Raw genomic sequence first — 7,082 nt, 5'->3', positions numbered from 1 at the left:
CTATGAGTCGGGGCCGACTCGACGGCACACAACAACAACAACAACATAGTAGACTTCAGACAGGACACAAACCTCAGGTGCCAAGCCAGGTTCTGTGTACCCCGCATTCAGAATTGCTTGTGATGGCTGAAAGGAAGTTGACCGAGACTTATGTTAGGCTTATGGTACCCAATCCTTTGGTCTTTTCTGCTCCCACAGGCTCATAGTTAAGAATCTGCACATTTTCGTTCTCATTCATTATATTCCTGAGTAGCCTGACAAGGAAAGGGAGGTAATGAAAAGGAAATTTTCCCTTTGCTCTGAAACACGTGATGCTGTCCAGAATGTTACTTAATAGATGTCTCAACCTATCCCAACCCATTCTTCACTAATCTCATTCATAGAAGCAAAAATCCAACTCAAGGGTCCTGTTAGAACTCATTTAATTTAACCTCTGCAATCAATAAAAGGCACTCTTATCTCTTCATGAATGGATGAAAATAGGTTAACTCTCATTAGATTAAGATTTAGGTTTTTGCCCTCTACTCATATCTTCATCTTCTCTTCCTTCAAAAACTCTGCCTGGTTCTATCACCTATTTTTGAAAATATAATTTTTAAAGTTTACTTCGTTGTCATCGTTGAGAAGATGCACAGCAAAATATACACCAATCCAACAGCTTCCACATGAACAGCCAATGACACTGATGCCGTTCTTTGAGTTGTGCAAGCATTCTCACCATCCTTTTCTGAGTTGTTCCTTCCGGTTAACATAAACTCACTGCCCCTAAGTTTCCTATCTAATCTTTCCAGTTGCTATTGTCAATTTGATCCCATACAGATAGTCTTAAGAAAGCATAAGGAACTCTGGTCGTGTAGTGCCCAAGGCACTTGACTGCTAAACAGAAGGCTGGCTGTTCAAACCCACCAGCCACTCCTCAGAAGGAAGGTTGCGCAATCTACTTCTGATACTCCTCAGAAACCCAAGGAGGGGTCGCTGTGAGTCGGGTCCGACTCAACGGCACGTAACAACAACAAGAGAGCATAATGTTCAAGGCAGATAGTTTTGACTAGTTAAGTTAAAATACTGTTTGGTTTTAAAAGGATCTCAAGGGATATTTTTGGTTTCAGGTTAAAGATTATTGCAGCACAATTGTTTTAGGGGTTCATCCAATCTTCACGGCTTCAGAAAATCTAGAGTCCATGAGAATTTGAAATTCTGTCCTACAATTCCTTCCTTTGAATCTGGATTCTTCTGTAGAATTTTTGATCAAAACGCTCAGGACTGTTAGTCAGGCACCATCCAGTTCTTCTGGTCTTATGGTGAAGGAGGCAGTTGTTTTTCATACCTTTATAAACATAATTTTTCTCCATCTCAATGTTACAGCACCTTCCTAAACTTTATGATCCAAACCAAATTTGTTCCTCACTTTAGCTTGCCTCCAATTTCTTGAGAAGCATTAACTCAAATTTATTTATCCCTCAGGTCCCTATCACGGGCTTTTGTTGTTGTTAGGTGCTATCGAATTGGCTTCAACTCAGACGGATCCCATGTGCAACAGAATGAAACACTGCCCAGTCCTGTGCCATCCTCAAAATCATGGGCTAAGCACTCAATTTATCTGTAATATTTTAATAAATCTCAAGATCAATTTGGTCTTCATTTTATTAGACACATCAGTAACATCTGACTCACTTAATCATTCCCTTCTCCTTGAGATATATCTTCATTTGCTTTGTAAGATACACCCTCTTGCTTTTTCTCCAACCTCAATTGTTTCTCCTTAGTTTCCTTGACTGTTTCCATTCCTCCTCTTATCCCCAATCTTTATGTTGAAGTGCCTCAAACTTGGTCCTTTATCCTCTTCTATCTGCATCTCTGCCTTGGTGATCTCATTTCATCTCATAGCTTTAAATACCACCCATATATGCTGTCAATTCCCAAATGTCCACTGTGGATGTGTCCCAAACTCCACACTCATTGACCCTACTGCTTATTTGACATTTCTGATCGCCAACTCATCGTATCTAACACTGAACTCCATACCTCCTCCCGCCTAAACTTATTCTACTTGATAAATAAAGACTTTCACCATCTCAACCATTGGCAACTAACTTCATCCTTCCAGTTGCTCAGGCAAAAATACCCTGGAGTCATTCTGTAATCCTCTCCCTCACAGCCCTCACTCATTCTTTCAGGAAATCCTGTTGGCTCTACTTTAAAATATACCCAGACTCTGAGCAGTTCTCTCCCTTCTACTTCTGCCATCCTAGTCCAAGTCTTCCTCATCTCTTGCTTGGATCACTGCAACAGGCTCTTAACTGGGCTTCCTGTTTCTATCCTTACCCTAGTACCATCTATTCTTAACACAGAAGCCAGAGTGATCCCCTTTAAATCCTAAGTCGGATCATATCACTCCTCTGCTGAAAATTCTCCAATGGCTTCCTGGTTTACTGAGAATAAAGGTCTATAATACCAAGTTGGATCTGTCCTTCCTCATTCTCCTTCCAATATCCTCTCTACAACCATCTTCCTCACTCACTCACCTTCAGCCAGTGGCCTCCTTACTTTTGCCCAGACAAACCAGGCACTCTTCTATCTTGGGATCTTTGCTCTAGCTTTTTCTCTATCTAGAATGCTCTTCCCCTGGACACCCATTTAGCTCTTTCACCTCCTTTAAGTCTTTGCTCACATATCACCTTCTCAATGAAGTCTATCTTGACCACCCTATATAATACTACAACCTCCCTCCCCATGTCACCTCCTAGGCCAGATGCTTACTAAACAGTCTATCCTTTTTCTTATGTCCATAACACTTATCAACTTCTAACATTATAAAATTCACTTATATACTGTAATTTATATATACCAGACTGGAAGTCCTACAAGGTAAGGCACCTTTGTCTTGTTCACTGACATATTTATTCCAAATACCTTGAGGACACAAGGCATATAGTAAGTGCTCAGAAAACATTTTCTAAGTGAATGAATGAACAAATAAATGAATCGATAGTTTATGTCCAAGTCAATACCAAATCTTTATCCTAACAATTTTCCTAAGGAAATTCTTTTAGCCATTCCTTCTGTTCCATACATATTCCTATCCTAAGGACATTCTTCTTACTTCACAACTGAGTTTTTTTTAAAGGGATTTCCTAAGTGGGCTCATTGGTCCTGTACTCACCACTTGCTAAATATCTAGTTTTCCCACAGTAGACCAAACCCCATTACAGTGCTGCTCATGTCACTCCCATGCCCATGAAGTAATTTTCAGCCTCTTTGTTGTTGATATTGTTGTTAACTGCCATTGAGTAAGCCCTTGCCTCATGGTGACTCCATGCACAATGGAACTAAATGCTGCCCAATCTTGTGCCATCTCCACGATGGGCCTCCAAAAAACTCCACTGCCATTGAGTCAATTATGACTCATACTGACCCTACAGGACAGAGTAGAACTGCCTCACAGGATTTCCAACACTGTAAATCTTTATGGAAACAGACTGCCACAGGGTGGCTGATGGTTTTGAATGACTGATCTTTCAGTTAGAAGCTGAGCACTTAACCACTGTGCCACACAGCTTCTGGGCATCTTTAGGGGCCCTCAGATCCATCCCTTCATGCCACTTTCACTGCCTTCCTCTCACTACCACCTTGCCTTCCTGAACCTTCCTCCCTGCCTCCAACCCTGCCTGCACCCTTTTGTTCACAAGGCATATTCCTCTGCCAAGCACACTTTCCTCTTCTCCCCTCCTAATTATTCTCCTTCCTCTTTACATCCTAGGTCACTTCCCATTTCCTCTGCAAAGTCTTTCCCAACTCTCTAGTTTACAAGGATCTCTCCATACATTTGCAACCCTTCAGAGCAAGGACCCTTCCACTTAATTGACACTTAATCCTATATTGCCTTGTGTTCTTAGAGTGTTATTTTACTGTACTTTTTATATAACTTATTAATTGTCTGTAAAATTTCTGTGGAGAAGTCTGACAAAAAGGAAGGTTTAATTTTTCATTGTGACACTGATTGATATATTGATAGATCTTCTCTCTCCAATCATATTATAGGCTCCCTGGAAGAGTTGAAAGAGTTCTTAAGTTCCCTTATATTTTCCATGGACTCTCACACAGTGCTAGGTACACAGTAGGTGTGAAATAAGGGTTTGCAGGACCATTGCATGATTAGAAATTCACACAGGGAGTAGGTCACAGATTCTAAGGCACTCAGCTGAAGTACAAAGACAAAAGAAATCAACTCTTAGTGGAATAAACCAAGGTTAAAAACAAAAGCAAAAACTGTAAAAGGGATGGTTTTCTAGTTACTTTTTATTAACTGTCATTAATTTGGCTAATAATATGAAAATGCATAGCATTAATTGATATCAGTTCTTTACTTATAACCATAATGTTTTATGCATTATCCTGTTATTTTTTTTTCCACTTGGAAAGGGGTAAGAAAAATAGCTCTTTAGTACAGTAGAAGAGGCCCTGAAGCTTCAAGCCCAGCCCATTTCCTACTGTAGTGAAACGGCCCAAGCCCCAGCACATCAAGCCCCCTAGAACACTCTGCATACCATTGTTGTTGTTGTTATGTGCCGTCGAGTCGGCCCCGACTCATAGCGACCCCTCCTCGGGTTTCCGAGGCAGTATCACTACGGAAGTAGGATTGCCCGACCTTCCTTCCGAGGAGTGGCTGGTGGGTTTGAACCGCCAGCTATCTGGTTAGCAGGCAAGTGTCTTAATCACTATGCTACCAGAGCTCTACCTGCATGCCATGGGCTGAGGGAAAGGTGCCTGTATCATTGCCTTGCGTCAATGCTGACCATTGAAGAACTGAAAATGGGAACACAAAACCTGGATGTCAGCATTAGTACTTTATTCCTTACTATTTTCCCCAGTTTCTCTCATTGATTCTTTTAGCAAACTGTTGCCATCCCTGTCCAGGGCCAGAGATTTACATACATAATCTTATTTGCCCTCACCACAATCCTTGAAGGCAGATATCATAAGTGTTCCTATTTTATAAATAGGGACCTTGCTCAGAGACATTAAACTCAGCCATGTTGCAGTTACCAAATTGCAGGTCTGGGATTTGGACCTCAGACAGCACGGACACCACAGTTCTCGTGGTGTCACAACTGCACACAATTGAACTACAACAGATCATGCAGAGGAATAAAACAATGACATAAACCTTTGGTTAAAGAAGTATTATTGAAATTCAAGTGTTGACACGGCCACGTGTTTGAATGAAACTTTCCGGAGGTGGAGACGGCTGGGCTCTTTTATCTTCTTTGCTGGTGCTCTGAAACAGGGCTTGTACCCCTTTCTTCTTCCAGAGAAATGTAATCTAATCATCTTATCAGACCTCCCAGCCCTCTTCAGCTCAAGGGCTCAAAGGTCTGGGAGGTCATGACAGTCCTTTATTTCTTCCTTTCCAAGGGTTTGCTTTTTTATGGGGCTGGCTGGCTACAGTGAAAAATAAAAGTGCCTGTTGACCTACCACAATCTGATAACTGTCTTAAATGTCATAATCTTGTCAAGACCTGACCCTTAATGTTTAAATCTGTAGAGATGAAAATATGATGACCCAAGACTAATTTCAAAACAAATGACATAAAACTCGGTCCCTTAAAACATAAAAGATCAAATTTGAGAAGGCAAGCAGCTTGAAGTTTGTGTATACCCCAGCTATCAGAGTTTAGAAATAATTATTAGACTCTGTTGCTGACCCAGGAAGCTTGGGCCAAGAGGCTCTTGTCTTTCCAGCCCACATGTGTTTGCGCGCATAGTCCCAGCCATCACTCCCCATTACACAACGGCTAGTGAGACAGTTCCCAGCTGGATGACTAGTCTGTAAAGGAGACTGGCAGCCGCAAGAACCTCTTACATAATAAACTGACAAGGCCACAATCATCTCATCCCCCAAATGTGTAAATTACTGGTATCAAAATATAAAAGTGGGGGAAAAACAAAAGAATCAAAAACTTCATGCTATAGTATTGTCAATGCAGTATCTTAAGTATTTCCTTGGTTATGCCACTAAAATACTGCTTCAATTAATGTAGTTATAGTTCAACAGTGCTCCGTATTTTAGAAAACCATTTAAAAAGGCCCATTAGCTAAAAGATTGAAAAGGAGGTAGAGGCCAAGAAGCCATCAGTGTCCGTTCTGAATATTCTCATATCATTTAATTGGGGGTTCCTGAATGTTGACAGGCACGAAAGTCTTACCATAAAATGCTTCCCCCAAGAAAATTATCTCGGCATTCTACTATATTCAAGGACGCACAAGAACCAGTAACAAGGATTTCGGTGTCATGTGGCTGTTTTCCCACGTTGTAGCTTTACTTTAAGCACAGATGGTATGTTTGCCAATTTGCTCAGCCTGATTGGAAGCATAGGGAGAACCTAGTCACAGCTATGGGCAGGGTATGTGGCTTTACTGGTCCAAACTCTCCTCTCCACAAAGCAGTTCCCAAACTGCCTTTCCTAAGGGGTTAGACTGAGCAAGGGGAGTCCACAGCATTCACACCAGGCCACAGCACAGAGCAGCAATCTTAGTAAAAGCAAACCCGCTCCCCCTGTCAGGAGAAGTGCTCCTGACAACCAGGGATTCAAACCAGGAAATGCAAGGGAGGGAACATTCCAGGGCGAAATTAAAACAAGGAAAAAAAAAAAAAAAGACAGGAAAAAAAAAATGCACAAAGCCCATGTGGCTGGCTGGTTAACCATGGGTTAGAATCAGCTTTAGAATGTCACATGGTAACCGAGTATCTTGGCAAATGCACAAACTCCAGGTGAAAGATGCAAGGGTAAAAGGCATTCCCATTTTTGGAAACAGGAAGTCTCCTTTCACCATTTAGTCTCTCTTTCTCTCTTTTTTTGGGGAGGGGTCCTGTCTGTAACCCAAATTTGAACCATCAATCATTTTTACCTGCCCAACATTCTCATCTTTCCAGAGTCAAAAGAGCCACAAAGGTCCAAAGAACCTTTTCCCTTACCCAATTCCAATGAGCCCTTCTCTCCCAGGGTTACAGAGTGCTCAGAGCAGACATTTGCAGCAGGACATGCCATACACAGCAAGTCACCAAAACCAGACTGCATCAA

The 7,082-nt window shown here is 41.6% G+C and overlaps 1 protein-coding gene across 1 annotated transcript in view; it reads right to left on the bottom strand.

The window, feature by feature from the left end:
- SAMD4A (sterile alpha motif domain containing 4A) overlaps positions 1–7,082 on the bottom strand; it is a 266,612-nt gene that overhangs the window by 91,880 nt on the left and 167,650 nt on the right. The gene's annotated exons all lie outside the window — the stretch shown is intronic.

The sequence above is a fragment of the Orycteropus afer genome, unplaced genomic scaffold, assembly GCF_000298275.1.
Source record: "Orycteropus afer afer isolate SDZICR_OR568_19922 unplaced genomic scaffold, OryAfe1.0 scaffold00214, whole genome shotgun sequence".
In the NCBI taxonomy this organism is placed as follows: Eukaryota; Metazoa; Chordata; class Mammalia; order Tubulidentata; family Orycteropodidae; genus Orycteropus; species Orycteropus afer.
This window is presented reverse-complemented; position numbering and strand designations above follow the sequence as displayed.